The sequence below is a fragment of the Opisthorchis viverrini genome (genome assembly GCF_000715545.1).
Source record: "Opisthorchis viverrini unplaced genomic scaffold opera_v5_142, whole genome shotgun sequence".
Taxonomy (NCBI): domain Eukaryota; kingdom Metazoa; phylum Platyhelminthes; class Trematoda; order Opisthorchiida; family Opisthorchiidae; genus Opisthorchis; species Opisthorchis viverrini.
This window is the reverse complement of record NW_008751797.1, coordinates 670,993-688,396: the sequence shown is the minus strand read 5'-3', so window position 1 is coordinate 688,396 and position 17,404 is coordinate 670,993.

The following is a 17,404-nucleotide window of genomic DNA, read 5'->3' as shown; positions in this document are numbered from 1 at the left end:
TTGTGTATGTGCTATTCATGGTTGTACGTGGGCTGGGATACTGCCAGGGCGCCCACACCTAGACAGGAGGAGGAGGACGATTAGGGTCCTCAACCAAAGCCTTTGGCTCAAAAGCCTAACCGCAAGGCAGCGGTGTTTGGCGGGAAATGCAAATGCATTACCATTTCTACGGAACAAGTCGCCACATGTTCCAACCCCCAACCTGGAGGGCCAGGAGACTGTGTTCGTCAGACCTCTAACCATTGACCAACCCGGTGTGAGAGACTCTGTGAGTGTCGCGGGACACTCTCCAGTATAGCTCAATGGATCGCTGAGGTGCGCAAACCGTCACACCACGATAAGGTCCAGTCTCATCGTGACGGAGTAGAGAAGTAAGAGGGTCATTGGAAAGATCAACCACACGGGGAATTCCGACCCTATTGGGATGCATCAGGTAGACACGGGTGGGATCAGTGCCAAATGTATCCAGTTCTTTTATTCGCCTTCGAGGAATATATGTAAGCTATATATAATGTGAAGCCTATGTATACCTCCCTTTCGACAATGGTTGAAAATGGTGCCAGGAAAAGACTTCAGAGAGAGGTGGGGGATCTTCCCCCCACTCTACCTTAATAATGGTAATGATAATGGTTATGATAACAAATATCAGGAATACGTTTTAAATGATTTGAACGATCTGCTCCCCCAGAAGAATGGCTGTGATTGGCCTCGTCTCCACACCACTGGCATTACTTCATCATGGAACAGTGGCCATTTAAGAGTTCAGGGAAGCTAATAAAAGATCGTTCAGCTGCAACCTTTCGGTGCCTAGCTGCCATTCCACCCAAAAAAGCACGAAGGCTGGGATAATGCCAGGTGCCCAAACCTAGACAGGAAAAGTCGAGAGGCAGAGGCAAAGGTCGAGGTCGAACCACGGACCCTCCGGACAGTAAATTCGCGCTCTAACCAACCGAGCAATCTCGCCCCGTTAAATAACATTGGCCAGCACTAGTTCCCAAAGTGAAGATAAACTTTAGCTACAAACAACGGACCCACCCAATCACGTTAGTGGAATATTATTGCGAGTACCGGGGGTTTGGAATACTAGAAAGTAGACCCTTCTGTTCTGCGTGTGGTGGTTCAACGGAATGCGGACCTGTGGAAGTTCCCCTTGTGAATTGAGTCAAGATTTCCTTGAATGGTTCTATTTGTGACATGATATCTGACTTGAATTAGTATTTCATACTGTTCACTAAAGACTTCTAAGGGCCGTTAACAACTACAAGGTGTTCCCCCTGGGCGACCATATTTTGTGAAAGCAGTGATGCTGCCTCCCCCCCCTCGCCAAAAAGACAGGTTAGAAAAGGTCAGCCTTAAAAATGTAAACACCGATCGCCCAGCGATTGACCGTGAGTCCAACGCACTATTTAAAACGGTCGGAATACTTCTAGGGCGAGTCTGGTGCTGTTCATAAGTAACTGCTGCACGCAGCCGTATTAAGAGTCTGACAAATGTGCCTTACTGTGCCCTCAGATCAGACCACCATCCTGCAGCCAAGTGGGTCAGACTCTTAATTTGTCGGTTCCCAGAAGGGTCCTCTATGGGAACCCTGAATCGTGAACTAGGCTTTAGAGTCAGAGCCCGAAAGAACAACGTTAGGTGGTAGAATCAGAGTCAACGCTTAGAATGCGGGTTATGGGGTGCGACTTATTCACTTGCGTGCTGAAGATCGTGTGTCTCTACACAATACGAACTTTCTGCACAAGTGCTCACATCACCCGAAGGCCTGTCATGTGCTCAGTTCAACAATGTGGTTCCAGTGAAGAGCACCGACGCAAGATTGTCGCTGATTTCGGAGTAAATCACCTGAATCTAACCGTGGCATCGTGTAAACAATCTAATCGCCTCCCTGCTGAAGCATGTCAGTTGATGCCTGTGATTGTGGCCCAGGAATAATTGCCACTGGGACTCCAGGAAAACCGCGGTCCTGTCAGAGCCCCAGCGCTTGGACGATGTTGGCTGGGTCGTACCGCAAACAGAAGTTCCAGCTTTGAGTAGCGCCTTGGATTTCTTATTGACTGTTAATATCTGACATCGGACCATCCAATAAGCATTTCAGGAGTCAATCTTGATAGGTCCACTAGCTTCTCAATGGCTAAGCAAAGTGTGAGGGTTTGCATAGACCTGAAAAGCGCGATGAAAAGCAGCAGCGGTCGTTAGTGACCTACACGCACCACCGGGAATTGAGGGCGATATGGTCTATTCGGATTCAAGACTGGCTCGTTGGTGGGCACCACACTGTCCAGCGATTTCTGCCGTCCTAGAAATCACTACTGCGCGCATTTGAAACAGGTGCTCTCAATTGTCGTTCTCGTACCCAACCAAATATGACTACCCAACTGTGTCTCAGTAGCGCTTAGTCCACCTGCCTGGGCGCTTACATCACCAGCACCCACAACGATGTATGGGCCTTTAGTCTGTTGCAAAAGAGCACTTAGAGCGTCATAGAAACTGCCTCTGGCAGATTCAGAGCTACAGTCCGTTGGGGCGTAAGCAGGCATGATGAACAGTGTGTGATGGACCCCACTTTCTTCGGATTCTTTCACAGACGTTGCCAACAAACCACGCAGAGGCGACCATCAAAGGCTATCCAATCAAGCAGAAGCTCAATACCACTCAATCACTCCAACGTATGTGGCTACGGAGGTGCGCAGCCCGAGAGAGTGGGGGGTTGAATTCTGTATCCTTGTTTCCGGCACACAGCATATATTATTGAACAAGGGTCCAGCGTGCTAGCAATAACCATGTGTTGTCCTACTTGCTTCAGTGTGTCAAAGTAAGAGGCAGTCGAGTATGTCGGGTTTTAAAAGGCTGAGGTATTTAAGGTTGTTACTGAAGCCGGACGTACAGAGGATTCGGACGATGGTGACGTATGGCGAGCAAAGTGGTCAGTCCCAGTGTTGGAAACTGCGGAGAACGTATCCAAATTGGGATGGGGAAGTACAGACAAGGGAATACATGAAAGTGTAAGAAGGGAAGCGTCAGGGAGATCGTCTTTTCGCTTACGAGTCCTGTTGTATGCAATAAGTATGGCGGCCCAGCTTGTGACACCACGCGATGGCCAATGTAGCATCAATGTCAGCACTGATGTTGCTAGAGAAAAATGTTCGTAGCTCAGGTAGAGTGGATTGTCGTTGGTCTGTTCGCTGAGTGTGCAATTTGATTGCAAACGTTTCATCACATCAGTGCGTCGTAGTAGTGCATAGTGGTGGGTTGGTGGTTGTGGCACAACCACAAGGGAGCGATACTTGGCGGGAAATGTAAGTGCATTACAATCTTTGAGACAACTCACTACACATGCTGCAGCACCCTATCTGGAGGATCAGGAACCTGCGATCAGACCTCTAAACACTGGCGAAGTTGGTGTGAGAAACTGCGACTGTTGCAGTCACTTAATGACCTGCAGTTGCTCATCCGAATTCACGTTCCTCCATGTATGCCATGAGAATGGTCAACTTGATCCATGGACCTTACCATCCGCTGAATAACAGCCGCATCGCTTGGTCCATTTTTGTTTGATCGACGTGCAGTGATGCTTGGAGTTTCGGTCTTAAGCGTGATAAGCAACGTTAGAGAATGACCAATGGAGTGCTCACACAACTGTTGGAACCTATGGTCGCCTCTCCAACTCACACCAGGCACTTGTTTCTCAATTGCTGTGACGCACAACTGTATGCTGTCTTCCCTAACTTGCCTCGTCTATGTCTGCTCGTCCATTAACATGCACTCTCTGCTTGCAGTTCTTTCCACGCTCCATCTACCGATTGCTACGTGGTCGTCTGGTGAATACAAATACGTACCGCGGTGGTACCATGCGTTATTCCGCGGACTTTGAGTACAAGCTGCGGTCGTATCACTAGCCGCGACATTTTCGTTGGTTATACTGAGTTATGATAAGCGTGTCGTAACTGACAGGTGACAAAACCTGTAGCTGATATTGCCACGTACCACCGATTTAACACCATCCAAAACTACGTCATTCAATCATCACCCTCTCCCACAATACAGGCTTTCTACACAATGCGTAGTAGCCTACCCTCCTTAGTTGTAACACCCTTCTGAAACCGTCCCACTCTGTCGGCCATTCGACTGCATCCTCTAGATGTTGATGACCATCATGAACATGTCACAATATATCGATACGTTATTTGCAGCAATCGCTGCTGTTGGTCAACTAAGTGTGCAGTGCACATCCGTTAACCCGTTCCCTTCTTAGTGATACAACTGGGTCCGCTTCTCACCCAGACACTGACCCATGTGTGCTCGCAAGCACAGTGTGCTTGGGGTTATTTTCACTATCATGAATGGCGCCCTATTATTCCCACTTACACCCACCAAAGAGTACGAGAACAAGGCGCATTCTCTGCGTTTCCACCAGCCACTAATCCGAGTATAAGCCTTCAGCTTACTAGCCGTATATGAATCCATAGAATCACGACAAACCAACGGACTGGCGACAGCCGGAGCTCGACTCACCCACAAGCTGAGCCGGAAGGAAATGATTGGTTCAAAAGAGATCACGTGACAAGGACGGATTCACGGATTCACGGATTGATGCACAGGATCGAGGCTTTTGCCCAAGTTTCCCGGGTCGGTTTTGTTCTTGTCGGTCAGTAGCTGTCGTTCACCTGAAGGGCACAAGTGAAAAAAGGGTGTAGCACTGCTGTTTATGTTCTCAGCGCGGGGCAGTATGCTCGCCAGCGCGAGGATTCGCATAAATAAATGTCTAATAGTGCTTTAAATTCGGTTCGAGAAGGAGCGCGTACAACCGTCGGAGGAAGGTCATTCCACGCAGCTACTACCCGAAATGAAAAAAAGTTTTGTCTAATGAATGTGTGTGCCCTGAGCTTGAAGATTTTCTTACTATATCCTCGCCGGGTGATTGCTGGGTCAACGGTAAAAAACCTGTTTGCCAAGCTTTGTTCAAACAGGGCGTAAGTAAGAATTAGGTCCCCTCGGAGGCGACGGTACTCCAGGGGAAAGAGATCAAGCATCGCGAGACGCGTTTCGTAGCCCACGGATTTGAGGCCGGCAACCATTCTCGTGGCGGCCCGCTGGACACGCTCAATGAGGGTAACGTCTTTCGTACGTCCTGAGTAGACAACTTTGTTGGCGTACTCCAGGAGCGGTCTGACGTCTCCCGTAATACGGGAGAAGGTACGTCGGATCATCCGTAAAACGGCGAATGCCTTTTGGGTCGATTTCTCATGGTGTAGTGCGAAGGACAAGTTTGAGGAGACCCAGATGCCTAAATCTTTTTTGGCATCTATCCTCATGATGTTTTCTGGTCCCTTTTCACCATGCATAACAAAGGCATTCGCTGAATCCCCTCCAAACGACACATGGACGCACTTTTCATCATTCAGAGGAAGGTGCCAGTCCAACGACCACTGCTTGGCAGCGTCTACATCCATTTGGAGGGCACTGGCATTGGAACTCCAGGATTTCAAGTCGTCCGCAAAAAGTAAACATGGACTCGCAAGAACGTCTGGGAGGTCGTTGACGTAGATCAGAAACAGGAGTGGAGGAGAGGACAGCGTCATGCAATTGCCAATACCCCTGACCGCAAACAGCTTAGCGAATCAACTAAAATATTAGCCGAATGCTCTCCGGGAACTGCACAATTGAGCAAACGTTCGTCCAGCGGGAAACTTCTTCGGCTTTGTCCTGCCTTGCGAGCGGACCACGGTTCGGACTAATGATCCAATGCTCAAGCTCTTCCACCGTGATGTTTGTACCTTTCCTTCGCTTATATACCATTACTCCACCAATTCCATGAACGTTTTCCTATGAATGCACACAACACTAGAAAACCGAGAACGAAAGATAAACGGGGTTACATACTTGGACTTTCTCTCCTGGGTTTCCTCGCGCTTGCAGAGGTCATTCACGATTTTAATATACTAACTCTGGTATCAAAATATTTCAGCCCATCGCCGGATTTTATTATGCGTGAGAACTACCCAATGGAAGATCCATGGACAACCATAATTGGATTATTGTTCATTTCTTTACCATACACTCCTGTTAAAATGGCTTTTAGGGTAGCCGGACCACTATGCCAATTTCTCCCATGAATGAAACCACGGTTGGAACGAGGAAAAATTTAGCGTATATTTTTATAATTTTACGGCATCTATTCGAACCACTGGCGTCTCCTTATGTAGCCGTGGCCCCCTGGATATTGTTCCAACATATGTTCATTTTTTCGCAGTTTGTGTTAACTATTCTCCCGTTCCAAATTTTTGGAGCGCATTCGACGTTGAACTTGCTGTACCGTCGCTTCAGCCGACCAGCAGACGCACACCCCATCTCCTCTGAAACCATATTTTGTAGAAGGGAATATTCGAAATGACGTTTTAGGGCTTGGCGATGTTTATACAAACCCTTAAAATCTTCGCCTGGGGCCGCAGTTGTTCAAACACACTCTAGGTTCACAATGGGCATAGAATTAATATTTCAATGGTTTCTGATAACATCGTGTGTTTGTCCATGAAAACCGTGTGGCACTTTGCAAAAAACTGACTTCTTCGCGCGTTTTCTTTTGTATTATATTCGGAAATATACTCAAGACCGCACGAACGTCAATTACGCCTTCTATGTCCGCGCATACTAAAAATGGAGCAGCAATTCGCGACGCGTATGGGGAAGAGTCTTATATTGTTGCGCCAGGGATGCCGCTAAACAAAGTCAGGGAATTTGTCCCAGCTAGCAGGGTTTTTATGCTGGTCAGCAAACGCTGTGTGGGCACACGGCACGGTTTAATCTCCACCGATATACCGGCCCCTTGATGGTGCATTTGGGTGAAGTAATAGGTTTACGGGCAGAAAAAGCAATCGACACCTAAGTGTTGTCAGTGATTTAAAGTCCCGGCACAAATCAAACGGATAAAGACCGCCTCTCGGGCGCATGCAACATAGTCATCCGGTAAATATCTGGGATATGCTGAACAGCGGGTAAGCCACCAGATTGGGTGGCATCATCGCGACGTCGTACTTGGCTTCGTGGACAGTCCCATACACGAATGTCTTGGGTGGGTCGGTTGGGGTTGTCATTGTGGTTGGGATTTGCCAAGGAGTCGTGAGTATGGATCAAGGATATGCTTGGGTCCATCGGTGGCGCACGGTGTTTTATTGCTGCAATTCAAACGAGGCGATAAGGCAGCCACATCTACTTTAGGGATATAATAAGGAAAATGTGTCAAATGTCCATTAGAGGACACTACGTTATGAGCTGGACTGCGGCCTTAAATATCAGGTGGCCAAAAGTGGTCATAATTCCTAACTAGTGCAGTGAGGCGACACTGAGCAACTTCAGGAGCGCCAATCGATGTTCAAGTGTGGGTAATAATAATTCGGCGGATACGAACGGATGTGAGCATCTGTCACTATGAGAGACGGGCATTAACGAAGCTGTGTGCGAATAAAGTGATTTGAGTGGTGCAGGGACAAGAGATCAGAGGTGAAATTAAGATGTCTGGTGGTGCTGCATGTTTGGCCTAAATGGCGACATCCGGATGGCGTAATTACGGGTCAAAGAAACCGTGGGGATTTGTAAAACGAGTTGCATTGGAAGAGTCATACCGCACGTATTTAGTGGATACCTGTTAGGAAATTTTGTTCTGCTATAAGTGATGTTTTCGATTTACAGGGAGATTGTCTGATGTGTCTGATGTGCTCCATCCAAGGAAGGCTGACGCCAGCAGCAGAGGAGGCTTGAGATAAGTCGCATCCATTAAGAACTCCACTTTTCTCCATTGCAGGGGGTGGACGGTAAGACTCAGCAAAGGGCAGAGGGTGTATTTGAGGTGAGAGTATGCAGTCGAGATGAGGGTTGTCAGTCGTTCAGCTGTTCGTGTCGTTGAGGAGAGAAATATCGGTCGTGATGCGAAAGATTTCGTGGATGTTTAGAGCTCGGTTGTGAACGAAAAGTCCGACCAGGCAGTAAAACGTGGGTATGTAAGAAATGCGCATTAGCGGTATAGATTATGGGGAGTAAGGGTCTAGCCATCATTTAGAGAAAAAATGCGGGAGTGGCAGCATCATGTCACTCTGTGTTACTTGGGTGTGAGTTGATGGGTTTTTGTTCCCGGGGGATGAGATAGAGCAAGCCCTCAGTCCCGATCTAAATAATCATTATAATACCCATCATCAGAGACAGTTAGACCGCATCATGAATGCTTATATTTGTAGCTCGTTAATTCAAACATTGTAGTCACGGCTTTGAAAGTGAAGATGAGTGACAATACTTTGGCATGAACAATGAGTTGGGAGAGGCTCAAACCCATATGACAGACGTTGAAAAGGGCCTCAGTGTTTCAAGAAATATGGGAAGGCTCTCGACGTGTGGATGTATGAGATGAAAATTATTTTATGTAGAAGCGGGTGTTAAAGGTCACGGAAATAATGGTTTACAAACACAGGTATGGGAGCTGATTATCGGTTTCAAAGAAGGAAGCACCTGGTTGGTGATATTTTTGCTGCAGTTGACTACGATTGGTTACAAGTTGTGGTAAGATAGACGGAGCCGTTGTTTTCGTTAAGCTACAGGGTATCTGCATTTGGGAGTAAAAGTAGAGTGAAGCTAGCAATCAGTGCTCTAAAAAGCATATTTAGTACCAAGTGCCCACTCTCAAACTAAATCTTTACTGCATTCAAGGGCACACGTTTGAAGGTGCATTGAGTGCTTAGATCCTAGGGCTCAAGTCTATGACACTTGGTCTCACGACTGACTACTACACAGCTTTGTCGCGTCCAATAATGCATACGGTGACTGGAATCCGCCACCAATTCATTGGTATGTACTCGTCTCCCTCATTGTTGCCGGTGGAAGTAACCATAGAACTACACCTTCAGCATGGAAACCGATTGAGAATTGTGGACAACAGGACTTATTAGGCATTTGGGTAGCCAGCCGCCATAAAAATGTTTAATTGTGTGTATCAATCGACAATTCAAAATATGTATGCAAACTGTGATCGGTTTCAAATTTAAAATGTTTATTTGTGTGTATAATCGACAATTCAAAATATGTATGCAAACTGTGATCGGTTTCAAATTTTTCCTTTCAGAAACGCCGCCGAGTTAAAGTAGCCTCCCGAAAAGGAGCTTTGGATTCACCATATATTAGTCTGTACCGATGCAAATAATGAATGGAACATATGGTTTGCTATTATTGGCTATGTATTTTCGGGCACGGGCTTGGAGGATGGACGACATATGGGTGCGAACGACCCTCGTTGGATCGGGCCACCTACATAGTCCAGGCCCCAAAATCAGTGTCGGACACAAACAAGGGCCTAGCAGTTACAATAAGTAGCTTAAGTAAGCGGGAACACGTAAAGTTATGAGGATGACCGTTAGATTTGGCCATCACCTATAGTTGAGGCGTGTTATTCATCGGCCTTCACACCTACTGGCCTTGTGTTCACGATGAGTAGCAAAGATAAGCGACAATGCATGCACTTTTGAGTATAACGGGTCAGTTATTTCATAACGCTGCATCGTCCAACAACTGAGTGTGCATAGGATAAAGTAGATAGTCCAAAGAGGTGCATACCATTGTCAGTGCTGCACAGTCCATCAAATTCTCTTTCAACATTATAATTGGCGGGGTTTTACGTAGGCAAACTTTAGTCCACCATCGTTCTATATGTAATTGGTAATTAGTGTGCTGTGGATGTTATCTCAGTTGTGACGGACACCCCATAATGCTACAATACCCTCAGGATTTTTTTTCGTACTTTGTCTCGTAAACCGGCCAACAATTGCGACTCGGTGGCAATTCATGGCCTTGAAATTTCACTCACTCAAACAAAAAATGTCATGAGTAAAATTCCACCGAAACGTCCAGACGGATTGGACTGACTCCTCGTAAATATCAACATCGAAAGCCCCATAGATCTGCCTAAAATAATTTGGGTTTAAATTTTGCGGGCGGCTTCTCAACTGAAGAAATTGTTTCAGATTGTCAACTTCTGTAATCCTGATTACGGTTCAATGAGAGGAACTACCAGGAGAGCTAGATTTCTGAAGGCAACCACTGAATATACGAAGTCTACTGAGACTCTCAGCTCCGTTAGATGTTGACCAGAGAGACAAAGCCCTCTTATTATGCAGCGCTTCACAGCCTTGTATCAAATCCAGGCGGCGAGAATCAGCGTTGATCAAGGTCAGACAACGCCCCGCAATATTCAGCGCGTCGTAGCCCTGTTCCAGGGCCAGAACACGTGCGCCAGCATCGGACCAAGTTCAGACAGTGTCCTTCTAATAAATAGCTTGAGACAGTTATACTTCCGCACTCGCACGTACTCGCACGCACTCACGCTCTCTCATGCACTGACGTTCTTGCACTCACTTGTGCGGAATATAGCTGTTGTGTTCCCGTATGTGAGTCTTTATCCCGGCACAAGACACTGGAGCGGGTCAGCAGAAGGTACCACAGATTAGCGAATCAGCAGATACAACAGAAACCAAAGACCACACCGGATATATTTCCTATATATGTGTTCCACGGGTTATCGCGGGATCAGTGGAAATGGCTTTTGTGCCGCCGGCCCTCGGTACCTCGACAACGAACGTGGCCAGAATCAGCTGTAAACTAACTTGATACAGGTTTACATTCTTGCACAATCACGTGGCAGCATTCTTAGCACGTGTGACTGTAGCCTGGCGGTTTCAGCTCGTGAGCAATCTAGTGGGTATATTTGTGTCTGAGCGGGTCAGTGCGTGAGCTAGCGGGTGAGCGAGTAGAGTTCAATGGCGATAATTGTCCACAAGCCGATGGTGGTACGGTACTGTTACATCTAGTCTGATGGCACTCTCGTAGCTATTTTTCCCACCCTTGACCTTCGCCTCTCGCTCACTGTGTTTAACACATTTTCACCCAGCTCAAGCCGCCTCTGGGATGATTTCATTCTAACCAGCTGCAACTTCCAATCGGATCAAACATTTGCACAAGTTTAAAGATGTGATTAACGTCGTCTATTTGGCTCTACGCATTAGCGCTAGCTACCCATTAAAAACATCCTTTGCATCCAACTTCCGTTCAATAGTAACACCAGTGGGTCTAGTTAGTTTCAGGTTAAACTATATTTTCGATACTTAACATACCACTCTTCTCCACTTTGAATATTTTAACCTTCATTTCCGCTTTGCTTTTAGTGACCCAAGCAATTTTCCCGACCCCTCAGGGTCACCCGGCCAGCAACCGTTTTTCAGTTCCGATTCAAGTCAGCTGGCTTCATTACTGAACTAGTCGTACCTCGTACCTTTTCGCTCCAGTTTTTTGGTCCGCACAACAACAGTGACTATTCACGTGTTAAGCGTATCCCGTAGGGCTGTACTTTCCTCCTCGTTGTTTTATTCCTCACCCTGTTCGGATTATGACAACCTGATTATGCATCTATGGGCATGTTTCTACAAGCTTGGAAATGAACCTATTATTATTGTGTGGTGGACCGGGAGGGAGTGGGCGCATGTGCGTCTCGACTAATGCCGGGTGGTTGAAACAGAATCAGGCGCTTGGTTCATCTCAGGCCATTCGGCCGCCACGGGTAACAGGTTTGCATGTGTTTCTAGTCCCCATGGTGCGTAGGGGATCAGAAAAACCGGGTTTAGCAGTGGTTGGGCGAATATGCTGCTGTGCAGGTGTGCCTGACATGATGTTAGTGTGAGGTTTGGAGAAACGGCGCATAGGAGGTGCTCTTTTCGCGGAGCTTGGCTTAAAATCATGTCGTGCTCCCACTTTCGACAGTGAGCTCAGGAACTAAAAATTCATTGTTCTTAGTAACTCATCATGGGGCTGCAACATTATGATATATCAAGGCTGGCTGAAGACGTTTCTGGTGATGGGTGTTGGAATACAGCATTAGCACTTAGTGGTTAAGCTTGGAGAATTATTAAGGGAGCCACAAATACAACAATGGCTCACATGGAAAAGTCGTGGTAGAGTTGCTGCATTTGCTGGAAGGGATCAACATATCGATGGTGGGCAGCGAACTTGTTCTCGTGTACCGGAGCCAGCCGTCCCCAATAAACGAACATCACACTTGTTCTCGCCGGAGCCAGCCGTCCCCAATAAACGAACATCACATCATTTGGACGCATGTGTCACGTGCAGGACACGGGCCAGACGTAGGTAGGCCCTGATTGATCAGAATGACAGCCAATCCGAGTCAAGCACCTTGACTCGACGGTTCTCGCCCCCTCACGGACATTCTGGCACGACCTTGTGGAACACTCTGTGACTACCCTATATATAAACAGTTGTACTGATTTTCCTTTGTCTCCATAAAGGGCTGTGTACAGCTACCGTGCCTTTTGCTATACCATAGTGGGTGGAGCAGGAAGCCAAGGGACCGACACAGAGTTGCACTACCGTCCAGCAAGTTATAACAACTGGCGACAACCCGAACCCACGATGTCAATTTCGGCAGAGCAACTCCAATTAATTTTACAGCAACAACAGAAGCAGTTCGAAGAAGCACAACTGAGGCTTGTTGAATCTCTGATGCGCAGTATGTCGGTGAATGCGATAAAAAAGGGTGAGCCTCCGTCTTCTTCCGCAGATGCTGCTGCCAGCTCAATTACCGAATTCAATTTTGATGCTGAATCTGGACGAACTTTCGAAAGTTGGTTCAAGAAATATGAAGACATGTTTCAAACCGACTTTGCTCAGTTTGATGATGCGTGGAAAGTTCGTCTGTTGCTGCGGAAACTGGGGACAGCTGAACACGATCGGTTCACAAATTTCATTCTCCCCAAACTCCCTCGTGACCTTGGTTTCGCAGATGCTGTCAAAATTCTGGCCCAAATATTCGGTGAGCAAAGTTCCTTGTTCAATATTCGTTATCAGTGTCTCAAGATTACCAAAAGGGATACTGAGGATTTCATCACATATGCCGGTGTGGTCAACAGAGAATGCGAGCGCTTTCAGCTCAGCTCCATGACCGAGGATCAATTCAAGTGTCTCATCTTTGTGGCTGGTCTTCAATCACCACACGATGCAGATATTCGGACCCGGCTACTGAATCGAATTGAACAGGATCCAGAGTTGACGCTTCAGAAACTTACCACCGAATGCCAGCATCTTATCAATCTCAAGGCTGATGCTGCCATGATTGGACATTCCAAATTATCTCAGCCGGATATGGTATGCAAAGTAACTTCCAAAAGGAAGTCAAGTTCAAAACGAACTCCAAGAAAACCGCCCACACCCTGTTGGTTTTGTGAAGAATGGCACTATTCACGCCACTGTCCCTACCGGAACCACAGGTGCAGTAAGTGCAGTCGAAAGGGTCACAAAGAAGAATGCTGCAGAGACAACTTCAGGAGCTCGCGCAAACACCGACCCGACAAAAGGACGCAGGCAGAGGCTGTGACCGCCACATTCAGGATGAAATCACCTGGTCGACGTAAATTTGTCACATTATGTATCAATGGCACACCAGTTACTCTCCAACTGGATACAGGTTCTGACCTCACTCTGATTTCAAAACGAACCTGGAACGAAATTGGAAGGCCACCAGTGGAACCCACAAAGTGCATCGTTCGTAATGCATCTGGTGGAAGCCTCAAACTGACCGGGAAGCTGAACTGTTCCGTAACGTTCAAGGGAATTCATCTCAGTGGCACTTGTTACCTCACGAACTACACAGGCCTTGATCTCTTGGGCCTGGATTGGATTAATGAGCTTCAACTGTTGGATGAACCCCTCAATGCCGTTTGTGACGAAACAACTGCAAACGGCCCCGATACGTTCACGAGAACATCACGTCCTGACGATTTTGTGGTCGCTACAGTTGCAGCCAAACCGGAGACCAGATGGAGCATACGCGACACAGCGACTATTCAGCTTCTGGCGTCCGGCAGCGGTAGCCCTCTCACCTCAGTGCAATTTGGTGAACCCTCCCAGCAGCCCGCAACGTTTCACCCGCGATCTGAACCGTTCAGTTTACAGTCGCAGGTTCAGGCGGATCGTCCTACTGCTATCCGGAAAGTCAAGGAAGTGGGGCCGGCAGAAGGGACGCCACAACAGTCACACAGAGACCAGCCACCGATTCAAATATATGAGGAATGCTCTCCACGGTGGACGCAGGGTCGACGATGTCAAACACGAGGCACACGTAAGAACATCAGCACATCCGCGTCAAGTGAACCAACTTCAGGCAACAGACTGCGGTCTGGTGAGGGGACCACGTCGCATTGGAAACCGGACAGCCGTGACATACCTCCCAAGTGGAGGGTACCGGATTCCAGATCAGCATGCTGGCAGCCCCAGGGACGGACCGACGTGCGACAGAACCTCCATGAGTCATCACAGTGGAGTCCAAAGCAGCAGTCGGTTGGACAGCCCTCTCAAGGGGGAGGTGTTCGGGGGCCAGCCGTCCCTAATAACCGAACATCACATCAGTTGGATGCATGTGTCACGTGCAGGACACGGGCCAGACGTAGGCATGCCCTGATTGATCAGAATGCCAGCCAATCCGAGTCAAGCACCTTGACTCGACGGTTCTCGCCCCCTCACAGACATTCTGGCACGACCTTGTCGAACACTCTGTGACTACCCTATATATATACAGAGTTGTATTGATTCTCCTTTGTCTCCATAAAGGGCTGTGTAGAGCTACCGTGCCTTTTGCTATACCATAGTGGACGGAGCAGGAAGCCGAGGGACCGATACAGAGTTGCATTACCGTACTTTGTGACAACATGTCGGCACCCAGGAATGGAGGCTTTATCCAAGCAACGGAGCACGCCAGGCAAACTCAGTGGATATAGAGGTCGCATTTATTTACCGGGTTCAGGTTGTCTATAATAGTGTTCTGTGAACCAAGGTGAGGCGTTGACTTCATAGAGCAAGGTTTTGAATGTAATTATCATTGTTACTACAGGTCTTAAGTTTGACTAAATAACTTCCCAGGAGATCTGGGCAAGTGTGGAATGGTGGATCGGCATTAGAGTGCATGCCATTTGTCCGGGATACGCTGCTCAAGACGAGTTCCTCTTTCCACATGATCAGCGAGGGACGTTCCGGAACCGTAATTTTTTACTCGTGACAAAGTTAGCATAGCCCATCATCACGCCTGGGGACCCTCTGCTCGATAGCGGAGCTTTATGTTTCTTTTAGTACACGAGCCTAACAAACCTGCTGCACCGTAGCAACGTCCGGAAAAGAGTTGCGAAGGCGGCAGAAGTAGTCTACGGGAAGTGACACTATTTGTACCTCGGGAATGCAAACCTACCAGAAATATGACACTCCGTCAGAAGTGTCTGCTTTATTTCACACCTAAATTTCACTTATACCGGAATACCAGGATTACATCGCCATATTCATTTCTGACATTCCACTGTTCCAAATACCTTTGCTAAATATGGATCATTCGCCTGTGGCTGGTAAGATAGCCCCCTTCTCGACAAATTTTGCCCAATTTTGCTCGACGTTGTCAGCAATTAAGGAAGCTCTTGTGGTCCCAAAGATAATTATTTTATCTCCATTTCCTTAACAGCCGAGAATAATCCTAGCCGTCATCAGATTTTGTCACCAAAAACGAATTCGCTAGTGACGCGTGTGCACGAGGCTTTATTGCAAAGATCAGCTGGTCTCAACCATACATGTCTACCTAGCATGTATGGTAGCCAGCATGTATGTACCTAGCATTTCATTACAGTCACCTTGGATCATTTACACCCTCATTTTCAAAAAGGCTCCGCTATCTAACACTTTGCCTAGTACCAGTAGTATGATTCTTACTGTCCTCACTCTAGTGGAGTTGTGTACTAACACACTGAACAGCTGGGCACTTATCGTCCGGCTCCTACTTTGTGCTCTAACCGGTGGATGTTTCCCAGAGTCCTTTTTAGGGTTCTTGTTCCCGAAAAGCGTCCTTTCCTGTTGCTTGTTAGGCCTCTCTGTCTTAATTTAAGTATTCACAAAAGATACACTTCATTATAGGCCAGTTTGCAGGCGCGTTTTTATAGATTCCTTGCTAAACCCTTAACAAACTTCATGTAATTCCCTCCTCCTCTGGTTTTTGAGTAGCTCCTTCATAGACTTCTTCGTCTCACCTGCGAGACAATGTGCGACGCCATTTTCGTATCTCCACATTGATACAAAAGTATGAACTTTATATAACTGCAGCTCTAAGCGTAACCATGCCAGACAATCAGGAACATTCTTTGCGAGGAAAAGTGGGCCATCAGATGGGAAAACCATCCAGCAATAATATCCATCAAGGCAGCACAAGGGGAAAGTCTCGGTCGCGTTTCACCAGAACGAACACCAAACTTCCCCAATAGGTGTCGCAAAACATGCGAACCAAATATTTGCAACTTTAGGATATTTTTGACCGGATGACATTTAGTGCATTTGTAATTGCTTACCGACGGGTCGGTCGATAATAATCAACAGCGTAACCCGTTTGCAACTGCAATAACTAGGCCAAAGCAGTCCTTAGGGAGGCGCAAAAATACCACCTGACGATAGCTCAGCCAACCCCAAACTTACTGCCAACGCGATGGCATTTGTAAACCCTTACACATCTGCGGGCACCTCGGCGCAACCAAACGCGACTCCAGACTGTTGTTTCTAATCCACCACTCGGCTATCAATCAAAGTGGTGCTCTTGGGGAGGTAAGTCTCGCGTTGTGCAGCATTCAACGTGTGTGGAATCATCATCGCCTATTTATTTAGCGGTGAACTCCACACTCACCTTGAGTTCTAAGCTAGCTTGTGTAACTTGTGCGGAGACAAGTAGCAAATCTACAACCAGATGAGCAACAAGCGTTGGTCTCGAATTCGGCGACTGCTGCGAGGAACCAACAAACACAGAAAACGCGAAACTGTCAGCCCTTACATTCATTCCGTCAAAAACAGTCCCTGAGATTATGATCACACTCGTCACTCATGCCCCGACAACCAAAGCCACAAACCTGACTGCAGTGTTCCGAAAAGTTTCTTGTACACCAAATTGGCCAAACTGATTGAAGAATCCACACGAACACATGCCTAGTCAGCCCTATTTTATACACCCTTCCCCGTAGTACCGAACTCCACCGTAAGCAAAGTTACTAAACTTCCTCATTAGTATGGTGTGCTCATCAATGAACCCATCACTGATGCTGTTGAACACTCGTCCTCTGCTGCCTAAGGTCCATACTGTCTGTGCCATTATCACCGTTGCGCAGCCAAGTCCGGTTTGTGTGACGGAAACACGGCTCTCAATTGAAACTCTAGACATGGCAGTCTCGATCCCTGGTTGTAATATTCACCGCTGTGACAGGAGAAACTCAAGGGATGGAAGTTATGCCACCTTTTCCAAATCGGAAATTCGTGCAGATCCAATTGATGATTCCAGCCTGGAAGG